At 40.2% G+C, this 17,150-nt stretch overlaps 1 protein-coding gene and 1 long non-coding RNA gene across 10 annotated transcripts in view; both read right to left on the reverse strand.

Moving 5' to 3' along the window:
- Phactr1 (phosphatase and actin regulator 1) overlaps positions 1–17,150 on the reverse strand; it is a 432,942-nt gene that overhangs the window by 375,860 nt on the left and 39,932 nt on the right. The window lies entirely within an intron of this gene.
- Positions 437–12,975, reverse strand: LOC125353022. Its single transcript, XR_007211236.1, has 3 exons — positions 12,964–12,975; positions 7,238–7,243; positions 437–1,652 (listed from the first exon to the last, which is right to left on the reverse strand). It is a non-coding gene; the product is annotated as an uncharacterized LOC125353022 (long non-coding RNA).

A 17,150-nucleotide genomic window follows, 5' to 3' on the forward strand; every position in this document is an offset into this window, starting at 1 on the left:
ATGGAAATTAATGGAATTAGAGGCAGTGTTTGTTTAAAAAAACCAGTAAGAATAATCGTTTTCTCAAGGGAAATATCAAAGGGCATAACTAGGGCACTTGCTTTAATTAAATTTAATTTTAAGTAAATATGACATTACAACAAATGTTTAACACAGCTTCTGAGTTAATTTGAAAGTCAAGATTTTGTTGTTTATAAAATGAAAAGAGCCGGTGCTGGTGGCTTACACCTGTAATCCTGGCTACTCGAGAGAGTGAGATCTGATGATCTTGGTTTGAAGGCATTTTGAGCAGGAAAGTCTATGAGACTCTTATCTATAATAAACCACCAAAAGCCAGAAGTAAAGCTATAGCTTGAGTGGGAGGGTGTTAGCTTTGAGCAAAAAGCTCAGAAACAGAGCCCAAGCCCTGCATTCAAGCCCCAGAACCAGCACCAAAAGTAAAAATAAGAAATGAAATGAGAATTTTTTAAAATCAACTTTGTAAGACAACTTTGTGAGCCATACTCAGTGTGTAGATGAAGACCCTGAGCTAAGTGGCACATGTGGGCTGAAGTCCCATTTGGTCATATGGCTTCCTGTTAGCACTGGACTGGGAGTATCTGCTAGGAGGGATAACAATTCCTCATTATCATAAAAGCCTGGTATGGATGAGCAGGGGCCCTGCAATGCCCAATGTGCCAAAATCAAAGTAAGTTTAAATGCTTGCTAAAGTGACACTGATTTTTTTAATGTGTCCTATTGTGAAGAAGCAACTCCTTCATAAAGAGCAGCTCATGTAGAACAGGTGGTAAGATCTGAACAACGGCAGAAGGATCATCAGGAAGAGAAGGAAGGAAGATGGGAGTGCTTAGAAATGTTTTACAGATTCTCTACAGGAATTTGTTTGATTTTCTACTTCTAGTTAGATAACAGTTAAAAATTAAGGCCATTTTGCCCGGTGTCAGCAGCAAATGCCTGTAATCCTAGCTGAGATCTGAGGATCATGGTATAAAGCCAGCCGGGTGAAAGAAAGTCCATGAGACTCTTATCTCCAATTACTCACCAGAAAACTGGAAGTGGTGCTGTGGCTCAAATGGCAGAGCACTAGCTTTGAGCTGAAGAGTTCAGGGGCAGTGTCTAGGCCCAAAGTTCAAGCCCCACGACCGACAAAAAAAACTAAGGCCCCTTCTCGTGTGATAGCAACAAGTAGTCCAGACAAGAACTAAAAGTTAAACAACTGTGGGCTAGTAGCTCACACCTGTAGTAATCCTAACTACTCAGGGGTCTGAGAAACAGAACTAGGTTTTGAGGCTAGCTTGGGTAGAAAAGTTTACAATACTTCCTTTCCAAAATAGCCAGTCAAAGCTAGTTTGGAGGCATGGCTAAGATGGTAGAGTACCAGCAAAACAAGCAAATCATGTGAGTATGAGATCCTGAGCTCCCCAGTGCCACTTAAAAAAAAAAAAAGCAAATGATTTATTGGTACCAAGTATATCCAAGGAATACACAAAGGGTTTGCTATGTTCTTCCAGAAAACTTAGTCCCAACTTGAAATCCATAAGCTCACAAACACAGTTGCCATAGCAATGTATACCATGTTCAGATTTGAAGTGGTAATGTAATTTCATCCAAATAATATGTTTTGCCACATTAAATGAGCTTTGTTAGCTTGACTTTGCAGCTTTTATTTGACTGTTAATTTATTTTGATTTTTATGGCTGCCCAAGGGTTCTCAGAGTGGGGGGTTTACAACCTGGTTTGCATATGGACATATCTATTATGTTTGTTATGTTACATATGTATAACAAAAATAATCTAAGCCTATTCCTTGGAGGTATAATAAAATATACTTTGTAGTTTTCTTTTTGGTCTGCACTTGGGGATTGAACTCAGGAACTCACATATGCTAAGCAAATGCTGTACCATCAAGCTACATCATCAGTCCTATTTTTATCTTTGAAAAGACTTGAGACTTAGCTTTCCTTACACCACCCAAACCAATCCTTGTCCTGTGAATGCTGAGAGATGAGTTATTACGGTAAGTTATCCTTGCCATGTGCATACACTGAACTGTTAGATATAGTCTTTTTAAGTCCCAAATATCTCCCTGTTATCATTCTTCAGGTGCGTGCTGAAATGGTCAAAGCAGAAGAGTGTTTGTGTACTACCCCAATTCTTTGGTGCTATTATTATTATTATCATTTTGCCACTCCTAGGGCTTGAACTCAGGGCCTGGGTACTGTCCCTGAGCTTTTTTTGCTCAAGGCTAGCCCTCTACTACTTGAGCCACAACCCCATTCCTGAATTTTTCTGTTTATGTGGTATTGAGAAATCAAACTCAAGGCTTCATGCATGCTGCACAAGTGCTGTAACAGTAAGCCATATTCCCAGCCCTGGTGTTTTCATCAATGGATTTGTTGTTGGTGGTGGTGGTCATGGGGTTTAAACTCAGGGCCTGGCATTGTCCCTGAGATTTTGTGCACAAAGCTAGCACTGTACCACTTTGAGCCCACAAGTTCACTTCTGGCTTTTTATAGTTAATTGGAGATAAGAGTCTCTTGGGCTTTCCTGCCCTGGCTGGCATCGAACCACAAACATGAGTTCTCAGTCTCCTGAGTAGCCTGGATTATAGGCATGGATCACAAGTGGCTGGCTTCATCAATAGATTTTAAACACAAATGCACATCTTTAAAGGGGTGCTTAGAAATGTCTAACCTTGAAAATGAGAGTATGTACTGGAGAAGCAATGCTGGGGAAGGCTTTGATAGGCCATTATTGTCTTGACTCTGTGGTGAAGTATAGGTCAAAGCTTTTTATTTTCTGTGTATTAAAGGCAGTGCTTAACTACAGGCTATGTTGTTTAAAAAGCCTTTCATAAAAAGAATCTATTAAGAATCTTCAATGTTATTCTACCATCCAACATCTCATTTCCTCAACCTCTGAATGAGCAGACACAAGAAAGTAAATATTCATTTGGTTACATAGGACTCATGCTTGAGATTTCTTGTATTCTTAAGAAAGGGAAGATAAATATGAATGGTTGATGAAAATTAAAACAAACTTTAAAGTAATGCATTTATTTTTGTTTAAGTGGTTCTTCTGAATAGCTAGGAGGAGATTAAACTTGGAATATGTGAAATGGAAAATGTTCACTTGGAACAATAAAATTGGTTCTAAAAGATCCGGGCATTTCTGAGCCACTGCTGCCCAAGAGTACCAGCCCGGGACCACTCCACAAGGAGAAGTCCCTGCAAGGTGATGGTGGGCGATTGCTAAGGGTGGAAGTGTCAGCTGGCAGGTGTGATTTCCCACCTGGTTTTCTCTGCTTCCAACTTTATAGGCTCAGCATTTTAGCAGAAGCAGAAAGATTGTCTTCTCATTTTGGACAGCCTTACATTTGCAAATGGTAATGAAGAGTGTGTTAAGACAACAGAAGAAATTCTCACTTCTTTTTTCTTTCTATAGGTAAACAAGGAAAAAGGAAAATAAAGACTGTTGGCAACAGAACCAATACTTCTTATGTGGCTGTGAATACATATACCTTTAAGGGTTCTGAGAATGAGGGGTTTAAAATTTGTCTTGCATATGTACACAGTTATTATGTTTGTTAGACCGCATACACATAACAAAATAATCTAAATCCATTCTTTGAAGATATAATAATGTATTTTTTTGTCTGTTGTGGGGTTTGAACTTGGGGCCTTGGCTCTATCCCTGAGCTCAAAGCTAGTGATCTACCACTTTGAGCAACAGCACCACTTCTGGCTTTCTGGTGGTTAACTGGGGGTAAGAGACCCATGGATTTTCCTGTCTAGGCTGGCTTCAAACCATGATCCTTAGGTCTCTGCCTCCTGAGTAGCTAGGAGTACAGGTGTGAGCCACTAGCATAAAACAACTCATTGATGGGCAATTGGTATGAAAGAGAAGCCCTTCATGTTTGGCTAAAATGTTTCCAAAAGAAAAGATCTTCAGCAAGTATGTTTTTGCTAGTTTTCAAATGTTGACTGTTCTGGCTAAGATGACCCTTAAAATTGTAGAACCCAAGCTAGATGTGGTGGTGCACACCTAGCTACTCCAGAGGCTGAGATTGAGAGAATCATGATGTGAGACCAGCTGGAGCAAAAAAGTTTGTGAGACCCCTTCTCCATCAATAGTAGCCCATGCTTGTCATCCCAGCTATGTAGGAGCGTAGAAATAGGAGGATCAAACACCAGGCCAGCCTAGAGGAGAAAAGCAAAACCTTTGAAAATTAACAAAAGCAGAAAGGGTTTGGGGCATGACTCAAGTAGTAGAGTATAACATGTACCTAGCAAGTACCAAGGCCTTGAGTTCAAACTCTAGTACTTAAAAAAAAAGTATGATTTATCAGCACAAATCAAATGACTGTTGTTCACAGTATTCTTCTATTTGCAGGCTTCATGCCTGGCATAAAGGAATCACTTGTGTGTTGTTTAATAAAGTGATTATTTTAATTAATTAGTTTCATGGCTTTTACATGTATAGTTAGCAAGGGGCTTCTTGCCTGTGGAACATGTGAAAATAGCTGATAATGTCTTCAATCGGCTCTGGAGGTAGGCAAACCTGGCAGTACAGTTTGTTCTAGTCAAAAGTTTTGGCAGAGAGAATCCTCAAATAGCAATCTTTGACAAAATTTAGCAGAGTTAGAGCAAAAGAAAACCACCTGCTCCTCAATTCCCATATGCACAAATAGCATTTAATTCGACTTTGTATCTTGCATGAATTTGCATATTTTCTCCACCACAAAGGATTAAAGAAAAAAAAAGATCAATGTAAAATTTTACTTTGCCATTTGACAATCAAAGAGACAAGAAATATTCCAGGATTAGCCTTGACCATCATAATACAAATCTAGAAGGGGAGCCATGTGACACAATAACATTAGGCCCTATGATTAACGAGTTCAGTGAATGGGAACAGATTTATGTCCTCATATTGTATTTACTACGTGACTAGTTAACTATGTAGTGACAGATGGCCACATCTAACTTTCTGCAAATAAATGTTGTTTCTTTTTTCTTAAGAAAAACAAGATAGTTATTTTAACTTTGTTTTCACAGTAGGTGTTACTTCATTAGGAGTATTTGGAGGATTGATTTAATGTAGGATTTTAAGTGTTAGAAGCCTCTTTATTTGTAATGTTCAATGTTGTGTGTATGTTCATGGGTAATTGATTGGTGTCAAGAAGATTAAGGGAGACTAAGGGAGTCTTGGAAAGAGGAAATGGTGAGCACTGGGAAAAAGTCCTCGTGTCTCCTTTTGATGGACCATCTGTCTATATAGGCCAGGTGCTGAGTGGACTTACTTAGTACATCCCACAGGGGGAGCTTCCTTGGAAAGAGTGGAAAGTCACAAGTCATTCAGCTATGCTGCTCCCAAAGTGACTTAGGAATGGCAAGGGACATATTCTTAATTTCATAGTTATGCCACACTTAATGACAGGGACAGGTGAGAAAGGTATAGTTAATGTTTGGTCCTTGTGACCATCGAAGAGTACACTATGTGAATCTGAATGGCCTAGCCTCTGCTGCTGCTATGTGGTACAGCCTAGTGCTGAGAATATTGTGAAACAACTGGCAGAAGATGATTGAGCACAGGGAAAAACACTGCAATCAGGAGAAGTGGTAAACCTGAAATATAAACCTGTATAATATACTGTAGTTGTACGGTGAACTTTCTGTCAGTTGTGGGGCTTGAACTAAGGGCTTGGGCACTGTCCCTCAGACTCTTTCTGCTCAAGGCTAGCACTCCACCACTTGAGCCATAGTGCTACTTCTGTTTTTGTTGTTGTTGTTGTTGTTTGTTTGTTTTCTTGAGTGGATAACTGGAGATAAGAGCCTCATGGGGACTCTTTTTCCCTTGCAAGGCTCTGAACCACAATCATTAGATCTCAGCCTCGCGAGTAGCTAGGATTGTAGGCATAAGCCACTGGCACCCAGCTCTACAGTTAACTTTTTTTAAAAAATTTTTTATTGTCAAACTGATGTACAGAGAGGTTACAGTTTCATACGTTAGGCATTGGATACATTTCTTGTACTATTTGTTACCTCTTCCCTCATTCCCCCCATCCCCCCTCCTCCTTTCCCTTTCCCCCCATGAGTTGTTCAGTTCATTTATACCAGTTTTGCAAGTATTGCTTTTGTAGCCATTTGTCTTTTTACCCTGTGTCTCTCGATTTTGGTATTCCCTTTCAGTTTCCTAGTTCTAATACCTGTATACACGGTTTCCAATGTACTCAGATAAGATACAGAGATAGTGCAGGTACAACCACAGGAAGGGGGTACAAGAGGATCATCAATATTAGAAGCTACGGTTTCACATGGCATGAAAGTAATTACAACAGTGACATAACAGTTGTTTCCATAACATGGACTTCATTTCACTTAGCATCATCTTATATGTTCATAAGGGTATAGCTATTGGGCTCTTGTGATCCTCTGCTGTGACTAGCCTAAACCTGTGCTAATTATTCCCTATGAGGGAGACCATACAGTCCATGTTTCTTTGGGTCTGGCTCACTTCACTTAGTATAATTTTTTCCAAGTCCTTCCCTTTCCTTACAAATGGGACAATGTCATTCTTTCTGATAGAGGCATAAAATTCCATTGTGTATATGTACCACATTTTCCTGATCCATTTGTCTACTGAAGGGCATCTGGGTTGGTTCCATATTCTAACTATGACAAATTGTGCTGCGATGAACATTGTTGTGCTGGTGGCTTTAGTGTGTTCTTGTTTGTGGTCTTTTGGGTAGATGCCCAAAAATGGGGCCGCTGGTTCATAGGATAGCAGAGCTTCTACAGGGCAAATGACATAGCCCGCAAGATAAACAGAAAGCCCACAGATTGGGAAAAGATCTTTACCGGCCATATAACGAACAAAGGCCTCATATCTAAAATATATACAGAACTAATAAAATTACATTCCTCCAAAACAAAACCGCAAAGAACCAATAGCCCCCTCAACAAGTGGGCTAAAGACTTAAAAAGAGACTTCTCTGATGAGGAAATGAGAATGGCCAAGAGATGTATGAAAAAGTGCTCTACATCACTGGCCATAAAATAAATGCAAATCAAAACAACATTGAGATTCCATCTCACCCCAATAAGAATGTCCTATATCAAGAAAACTAACAATAACAAATGATGGAGGGGATGTGGCCAGAAAGGAACCCTACTTCATTGTTGGTAGGAATGTAAACTGGTTCAGCCACTCTGGAAAGCAGTATGGAGATTCCTACAGTTAACTTTTTAAAGCAAAAGTACACTCTAAAATAATGACAAATATAATAGACAAACTAGTAACACCATCGTTTAGTATCACTTACTATTGTCTATGACTGTCCATAAATTATGTGCTCCATGACTGCAAGCACAGAAGGTGTGGTTGTACCATGTTACCATGAATACCTGAATGATATTTTGCTCTACGATATCATATCATGGCTATAGTGTCACCAAGTGAAAGGAATTTCTCAATTCCCTTACAATCTTGTGGGGCCACTTCTGTATATGTGGAACTCGTGTGTGTGTGTGTGTGTGTGTGTGTGTGTGTGTGTGTGTGTTCATGCCTGTCCTGGGGCTTGAACTCAATTTATAGGCACTGTCCCTGAGCTTGTTTTGCTCAAGGCTAGCCCTCTACCCCTTGAATCACAGCTCTACTTCTGGTGGGTAATTGGAGATAACAGTCTCACAGACTTTCCTGCCTGGGCTGACTTCAAACCATGATTGTCAGATCTCAGCCTCCTGAATAGCTAAGACTGTAGGTGTGAGCCACTAGTGCCCAGCTATATGGATGTTTTGTTGGGCAAAATGTTGCTACATGACTTGTGACTTTAATAGAAAATGGCTTTGCTTTGGGAGAACTAAACAGATTATAGGATCCGAGATCTGCCTCTTGCTTATAGCTTCTAGTGACAGGCCTGTGTCTACGGGTGCAGTGCTGCATTTTAGCATCCCACAGAGGCTTACAGGTTCCATCTTTCATTCATATAAAGTTATATAGAAGCCTAACACATGCCTGTGAATCTCAAGGAGTTTACTCGGGAAGTAGAGACTATCTGAAAGCATTTGACAAACTAGGGGGTTGTGTGATATTCATCATAAACATTATATACAAGTGAATATGACATAGAGAAATAAATGTAAGACTCCAATAAAGTAGGAAATGGGGGGTTTCAAGTGGTAGAGCTCTAGTCTTGAGTGAAAAAGCCAAGCATGAACACCTTAATGTTAAGCCCAGAATACACAGGCGTGCGTGTGCACACGCACGCGCGCACACACACAGAGATTTATAAAAAGAAGCATACAACTTAGCTAGATGAAGCACTACTATCATGTGCTTCAGATTGTATTAACTCTTTAATGTTCCACTTTAGACATCTTTCTTTTGATCCATTTTGGCTTTCTCCAGTTTGTTACTCTCCCTTATCTCTCACTACCCTTTAGGTTCCCAGAAAGAAAGCCCTAAGCTTGGAGGTAGCCATGTCTTTGTGTGTGTTGGGAATAATTTTCTGGGCAGCACATTTAATTACCTAATCAATTAACCAAGCAATACAAAGTAATTGAATTCAGGTTATAGGCACTTCCCTGAGCTTGTTTTGCTCAAGGCTAGCATTCTACCACTTGAGCAACAGCTTCACTTCTGGCTATTTGGGGTGGTTAATTGGAGATAATGGTCTCACAGACTTTCCTGCCTAGGTTGACTTCAAACCATGATCCTCAGATCTCAGCCTCCTGAATAGCTAGAACTATATGTATGTAACAATTATGTTCTAGTCTAGATGTGGGGAAGAAATAGGAAAGATGGACTTAAGAAACAAGAAGCAATTTCTATTTCTGATTCTTGATTGGAGATTACTGGATATTTTTGCTAAAGTTTGATATTTTTTAAGCATTATATGAGAAGTAGATAGTCTGGCGAAGTGAAATGTCCATGTGGTTTTCACAATTTTTTTAAATGCCAAGTTGATGCCTGAAGCAAATATTCACAGCTCAGATATAATGAGATCTGTGAAATGTGAGGTTTTATATTAGAACAGAGACAGGCCGTTTGCGGGCAGCCTTCTGCTCCTGCTGTACAGCCCTTCAGGCTGGCTTCAAATGTGGACTTCTTCAAGTACCTGATTTAAAACAAAGGCACAGAACAGGTAAAACATTCACTTCCTATCCTTTTAGGAAGGTAATAATAACTTACTGAAAAATCCACTAGAGCACCAGGTGAGGCTAGAGGATATAAATGATAGCAAAGCGCGAGTCAAATGGGGAAAACCAGAAGCTGTTGTCACTTCACTCTTTAAAAGACTGAGCTGGTTGGGTGCTGGTGGCTCATACCCATAATAATAGCTATTCAGGAGGCTGAGATATGAGGATAATAGTCTGAAGCCAAACCAGGTAGGCAAACCTGAGAGACTTTTAGCTCTAATTAGTCTGCAAAAGGCCAGAAGTGAAGGTGAGGCTCAGGTGGTAGAGTAGCAGCCTTGAATTCTTGAGTTCAAGCCCCAGTACTGGAACAAGTATAACAAATTGAGCTGATATAAAATACAAATGCCCACAGCAGCCCCAACCAGATGTGAAATTTCAACGCCCATCAAGAAACCTTAACATCATGAGATAAAATTCAGCTGAAATAACTCATTTTTTCTATGGAGATATAATTTTTTTCTGTCAGTTGTAGTGTTGGCCCTGTGTTAGGTGAGCACTTACCACTGAGCTGCCCAACATGTCTTTTGAGAAGTGTTATCTCAGTTTTGCTTCAGGAAAAAAAGCAAGCAACAGCTACTGCACGCCAACAGATATTTCTAAACTTCCACTAAAGGGAGACTTCATCTGTGTATTTAATCAGTTCACCAGAGTTGTTTAATATTTTTCATTGTTTTAAAAAGTATATTTTCTTACTTAAAGGTCTCATTATCATCCATTCATATTAATTTTTTTTATATAAATGCCTGGGAATTCTATTGGTTTGGGTAGAAGTTTAAATTTTTTAAAAAAGGAATTGAGTCCATTTGCTATATCTGTAATCAGGTCTAACTTTTTCTTTTGAGCCTAACAACATATTCTTGTTCAAACAGAAAGTGTGACTTATCATGTTGTATTTACCGTGTTTTAATATAAAAATTAACACAGACCTTCCATTTAACAGCAACGAGAAGGGTAGTATTTTTTAAATCAATTATTGCCTGGGAAGAATTGATCTCATGCTGAATAGTCTATTTGGTTGATATTTGAGAATAAGGAGACCTACTCCCAAGTACCATTTTCCCCACACAAAAAAGTAAAAAAATGCAGAAGGCGAACATATGTTACAAGCACTGTGGTAGAGGAAAAATGTTTCTTAACAGATGAATGGAGGAGAAAGGACACTGTGTAGTGAAGTGGGCATAAAATATCTTGTTATGCTTCAAAGTACCTCTAGATAAAAGAAAAGCTCTGGGGAAAGGAGATTATTGTCCATCAAATCTCAACTCTTTAATAGATTCATTATTGCTAAATTTACAAAATCTGCTTTCACCCCTCCTCAGAAAATGTGTATGCACATATTTACAAATGCAGTACGACATTTGGACTTGGCTCACGCACAGTAAACCTTGTGTGAATAATTCTGTGACAAAAATCCACGTGTAAAACTACATGTCCCGAATTGGCATCTGGAATGTGCCCAACAACATAGGGTTATCAGCATCTGGGAGCTTGTAAACCAAGCAGGGAAATCAGATTAGCTACACCTCTGTGCAGAGCTGAAAGACAGAGCCAAACCTCTCTAGAAGTTACAACAATGCCCTGTTCTAACTCAGGTTAGGTGTTCTTGCCTTTCATTCATAGCTCAGGTCCTGGGGTTGAGACATCAATGTTTACCTCCTCCATTTTTTTCTCATCTCCTTTCATTCTTCTCCATACTGCCACTGGGCTTCCATCATCTGAACTCAACAAAGTCAATAACTACTTTCCTTATCCCAAATAAAAGGGAGATGGTTTAGTTCTCCATGGTCGGTCTGTTGCTCATGAACATCCTTGACCCCCTTACATTTCTGAACATCCTTGACCCCCTTACATTTCTCTAGAAAACCCTTCTCCTGCCTTGAATGTCTCTCCCCTTCTGTCTCTTTCTTACCCCCACCCCACCCCCCGCTCCTCATGCTGTATTTCTGGCTCCTCTTTCCCACAGCCCTGTTTAAAGGAAGTTCCTTTGGGGAACCCCATTCACAACTCTCTCCCATGTCTCCCCTTTATTTTCCCAGTATCTGTTTCTTAACTTTTTTGTTATAGTGTAGCAAAGATAGAAAGAAATGGATGGTTGTTTTTTTTTTTTTTTTTTAAGGTGCAGCAGGGTAAAATGACACTTCTGATCATACCAGGGGAAGCTAACCTGGAAAATTGAGCTAGCTTTCTTTGGACTAGTCTAGGGATGGGACTACTTTCCCCTGCCTTAGAGAGACTTAAATCTGCCTAGTCACAGCCTGAGCTTTGATGTAGGAGTGGTTGCTTCAGCCAAGGAAGGCTCAAGGATGAGCACCTAACCCCAGGTGCTCACTACTTGCTGGATCTTCCTGTACTATGTCATCCAAAGTCTACCTATTTAAGTGTGAGCTAATCTCCCAGTGTAGTGCAGATCTCTTCCATCCTGTTCCCAAAATGCTTAACCAAGTCTGCAAGGATAGAAAATTCAAGGTCATCCATTCCTTGCCCTCACTCTTCATTTGATTAAGGAGTCTGGGCTATTCCTCTTTGAAAATACCTTTGTTGGAAACTACTTTCCAGTCTCTGCTACTACTCTCTTCCTTCAAGCCTTAATTATGTCTAGCTAAATGTTTTTGATGGATCAGGTATCTTACTACCTCCAGCATTAGGTAGTTATGATCCTCTTTCCCCACTGCAGCGAGGAGAGGCTGTTGGGACCCCATGTGTATGACATCCTGCATGGTCCAGTTCCTTCTCCAGCCCCCTCTTTCTGCCTTTGCCTGACTTCACATCAAAGCTCATCCTAGCAGTCTCTCACTGAATGAATGCACTGTGCAGAGGGGCTCTGTCTGCAGATCTTCACACCTATTCCCTCATTTCTGAAGCCCAACTTCACCATGAAGCCACCTGTGAAACACAAGGCTCACTGTTGTCTGTCACCCTCCCAGTCCTAAGGCTGTTAGAGCCTGCTGCTCCACTGCACTTCCTCCCACGACTGCTCGCCTCCACACCTGTGCAATCCAGGTAGCACATTTTCCTCATGGACACTTCAGTGATTTTCAGATCATCTGTGGATAACTTTGCAGACATACATAGGAAAGCTTGTGAATCAGAGGACAGAAAATGCCAAGTGCCTTCTGGGCTGTTTTGTCTGATGATGATATCTTTTGTTTGTTTTCCTAGTACTAAAGATTGAAGCTAGGACCTTACAAATTCTGGGTAAGTGTGACACCCTAATCCCTTGCTTCTCACTTCAAGAAATTTCCCCCCTTATAGCTTCTTCCTTGGGCAATAGCCTCCCCATCCTCTGAGAAGCTACCCAAGTACCCTTCTTTCTAAACAGAGCTGATATTTTCATTTCCTGTGTCTAATGATAGGCTCTCTGCCATGTCTCCATCTTTTCATAATCCATCTCAACCGAGGCTGAGCTCCTAAGAATGAGGCATCCTTGCCTAACTTTGTAACTAGTACCTAGCACACAGACTGGACACAGAGTTGCTAAATGGATTTATTAATGCCTGCTATCACCACTCTGGGTAATTGCAAAGTCAGTTTCAGAGTCACCACAACAAGAGGGCACAGCAAAGATGCTTTCCAAATGAAAGAGCAAGAAGACCTGGAACCTTCCCTGACTCACACCCTGCTTCCCACGTCTTGTGACATTTTAAATTGCATAATCATTCCAATCAGTGAGAATTACAAGTGACTAAATGCTGGCATATCACATCTTTTACCTGCCTGCTGAGTTAACTACTTCCCCCTGTAAGTTGAGTTGCCTTAGAGAGACTTGAATCTGCCTAGTCACAGCCTGAGCTTTGATGTGGGACTGGCTGCTTTAGCCAAGGCTCAACCCAGGAGGCTAAAGAGATTTTGCCTTGAGCTTCTAAGCAGATCTATTAAGAAGAGGGACTGATGTGAGAACATTGACTCACGGAGAGATCTTGCAGCCGAGCCAGCTGGCTCTGCTCACCCAAGTCTGTCTGCAGTGCTTCACTCTGCAGGTGCGCAAAGTCTGAAGCTTATTAGCATCCTGAGCTGACTGGGACAGCCATCCTTACAAATCACACCAGTGACCATTTTCACAGTGCTCATGGAGTACTCAAAACCATTTGGAGAACTTTAGTCATACTGCCTTATCTAACCTTCACGACTGTGAAACAGATGCTATTGCTCTCTGCAGTCTGTTCAAGAGGAAATAAGAAAGGGCACCAGGAAGTAACTTGAGATCTGAGCTGGACTTCATAGCTTATGGCCTAATCTACGTATACCAATACTAGAACTTGTCTCTTTCTCAAAGCCAAAAGAAAAAATAGAAAATATTTGCCCTGTTATATTAATTGATCCTATCATGACTTAAGAAGGTGAAATCCAGCTGGGTGCTGGTGGCTCATGCCTGTCATCCTAGCCAACTGGGCAGGAAAGTTCGTGAGATTCTTATTTTCAATTTATTACCAGGAAACCATAACTGGAGCTGTAGCTGAAAGTAGTACAGTGCTAGCCTTGAGAAAAAAAGAACTCAAGGACAGCATTGAGGCCCGGAGTTCAAGCTCCATGACTGATAAAACAAAGGTAAAAATCTAGTCTTTATTTCAATGAACATTTCACAGATCTGTTACCCCACACGGGATTTGATAACATTCTATTAATTTTCCCAAAGGAAGTAACACTGATGAACCTACAAACAACAAAACTGAATAAAATTCAAACCATTTCTACCTCCTAATTGAAAAACTGACTTATACTAATGTGTTTAGTCTCACTCTCCACATCACAGAATCATTCCTGGTCCATCATGTAATGATATCTTGGCTAAATACAACTGGAATGTTTGTCAGATTGATGCATTCAGTTATTGTGTGCATAGTATAGAGTATGTTAATGCCTGTAAAGTATGTTACTTGTCCTGGAATTTCCCATCCTATGTCATTTTCTTAATGTTCTCTCATTCTGAATCCATTTGTGTTTTCTTCCCATGTGTCAAAAATGCTGGAAAGGGCTGGGAATGTGGCTTAGTGGTAGAGTGCTTATCTAGCATACATGAAGCCTTGGGTTCGATTCCTCAGCACTACATATACAGAAAAGGCTGGAAGTAGCACTTGAGCAAAAAGAAGCCAGAGATAGTGCCCAGGCCCTGAGTCCCAAGCCCCAGAGGTTGTTCCAATTTCCTCTTAGGAGTCAACTGCTTGTCTAGGGCCTTTATTTCATCTGCAGCTGCATTTGCTATGAGTTAGCAACCACTCCACAAACAAATGAACAAAGATAAATAAATACAATGTTTCTCAACATTACTTACAAACTCATGTGCCCTGCAGAAGCCAAAATGTAAGCCTACCCTGATGAGCTTTTTTTTGAAAGGTCTGATGTAGTTAAACAATTGTGTGGAGGAAAGACATAGCCTGTGAGAATTCTGAATAGCTATGGCCTTTTTGCTTTAAGAGGTATCTTTGCAGCCGGAAAGACGGGTATGAACACACTGCAAATGGGCATCATTTACCTGGATGAAGTTTTTTTTTTCCCCAAATAGCTAGTGTTTTGTAGTGGCATTAGCTAGGAAATATAATGTGTTGGAATGCTGACCAGTGCAATCTTATTACTGAACAGACTGCATATAACAACCTACTTTTATCTTCTTAAAATAATGATGTTAAGGTAACTTGATAATAATTTTTCTATGGCAGGTGGTTAAATATACCTGTGCCCACACATTTTTATTTATATCTGCTATAGAAATCAATATTTTTAAAAGACATGCTTATAATCCTTTACTCTAGGAAAGCAATAATCAAAATTACCTATCAACACACTCCTGGACTATGTGAAGTAAACAGCTAGATGTCACCTTTTCAAATTAAATTGGTCAACCAAAACCATTTCCATTATTTCCCTTCAATATTTTTAGCAACAGAATAAAACAATGTGTCTGAACTATTTGCTTGTGTACTTATAGTGTATATAGTGTATCTATCAAAGATCATTTTAAGCTCTGTGAAGGGAGCAATGGAGTGCGGCTGATGACTGTTTAAGTATTCGTTCTCTAATTCAGTGGTGTGTGTTAATAGTCCATGACTGATTTCAAGGTACCTATGTGATCTCATTAAATATGGAGTTGGGATGAAATGAACAGAGAAAGTTTTCACAAACGTCAGTATATGTCCTTGGAACGGAGGTATATTTTTAGATTAATGCTTAGATTCTGATTCTGAGGAATTTCCCTTTACTTTCTATTTTCCTTTTAAGGGACCACAGAGTTCCACAGGTCCTCATGTCCTCATTTATATGATATGTTAAAATTGAGATAGGCAACCTCTAAGCTTTGCTTTTCAGTTCAACTCTCTAGATACTTAAGTAATGTTCCTACTTTTAGACTTAAAACATCCCGATTTTGACAACAGAACTCGAGAAAAATTCTGTTTAACTGAAGCTTATACTATAAGCACTTGGAGATGAAGTAGGGCCCCTGACATGGTGTGTGTCATTCTCATTTCAGTGCAGCTTATTTTATAAAATTTAAGCATAGCTTGCAGAAATATATCCCATGGGAGGCTCCTGGAATTTTGTCACCAAGTCAGTTCTTGTACAATGGCACAGAAAGAGGACACAGTGGGTCAATGTGAATGTGCATGACATTGCTATTTCACAGAACCTGCTTCCTTTCCACTTGAGTATTTTCAAGTGGACACAATCAAAGGCATCCCAGTTTCTCAAGTAGGAGACATAACATCTGCTCTTCTTTGCAAGAATTGCACTTCAAATCTTTCTTCACTGTCTAGGGAATTGCTTGGGAGGAGACCACAAGCTGAATATTGATGAGGAAAAGCAAGTGATACTGCAGCTCTAAAGTAACACAAGTTAAATCAGCATAGTACTTTACTCATTTTCAGGAGCTAAACACACACTCTATGGAGAACATCAGGTCTGTGAACTCTTCTTCAGAAGAAAGAGGGGCTGAAGAAGTGGATCTAATGATGCTTAGAGGCCTGACTGGCTTCTGGCCAGCTCTCAGAAGATATGTCTGTCTTCCCATCTTACAGCTTCTGCATTCAGATATTGTTAGACAGAAGCAAGGACCAGTTATATGGAGATGACTATAGATATTATTATATGAAGAAAAATGCCAACAAGCTCGCTATAAGGAAGGAATGATAGCTACTCAAGTGACTGAAATCTGAGGATGGAGGTTCAAAGCCAGCCCAGATGGGAAAGTCTATGAGACTCTTATCTCCTATTAACCACCAGAAAACCAGAAGTGGGGCTGTGGCTCAAGTGGTACAGCAGTAGCCTTGAGCTGAAGAGCTCAGGGGCAGTGTACTGACCCAGAGTTCAAGTCCCATAACCGACAAAGATAGATAGACAGATAGATAGATAGATAGATAGATAGATAGATAGATAGATAGAGCAAGCTAAATTGTGTGTGGTGGCTCAAGTCTGTAATCCTAAGGTACTCAGGAGGCAGAGATCCAAGGCTAGTAGTTGAAAACTATCCCAGGGAAATGAAGTTTGCTAGGACTCCATTTCAATCAAAGGCTAGCTGTGGTGGCTCATGCCTGTCATTCCCAGTGACATCAGGATAGACTGGGCATAAAGTGAGACTACAAAGGGACTAACAGTATGATTCAAGTAGTGTCCACCTAGATCCTACGATTCTATGTACTTTGCTTTATATTCCATTTTTCAGAAAATTCTGATGGTTCTGAGATGTGAACATTTTTAATTTTCAGATCAGCAAGCTGAAATTCAGAGAGATTACAAACATGCTCACAAACAATCCGACAGAGTTAGAATTCAGTATCTGTGAAACAAATCCACTCTTCCCCTCTCCTATACTGTGATGTTCCTTTGTGCTGAGTGATGAGACCCTCATTTTACCTTGATCTGCCCAGAGCCTTGCCCAGGTGAGACAATGATCCTCAGACATTCTGCTCCTTTTATGTAAGATGATGTGAGAAGTCTGTGTGAGCCCTCTGCCTTTTACAT

Source organism: Perognathus longimembris, chromosome 6 (assembly GCF_023159225.1).
Source record: "Perognathus longimembris pacificus isolate PPM17 chromosome 6, ASM2315922v1, whole genome shotgun sequence".
In the NCBI taxonomy this organism is placed as follows: domain Eukaryota; kingdom Metazoa; phylum Chordata; class Mammalia; order Rodentia; family Heteromyidae; genus Perognathus; species Perognathus longimembris.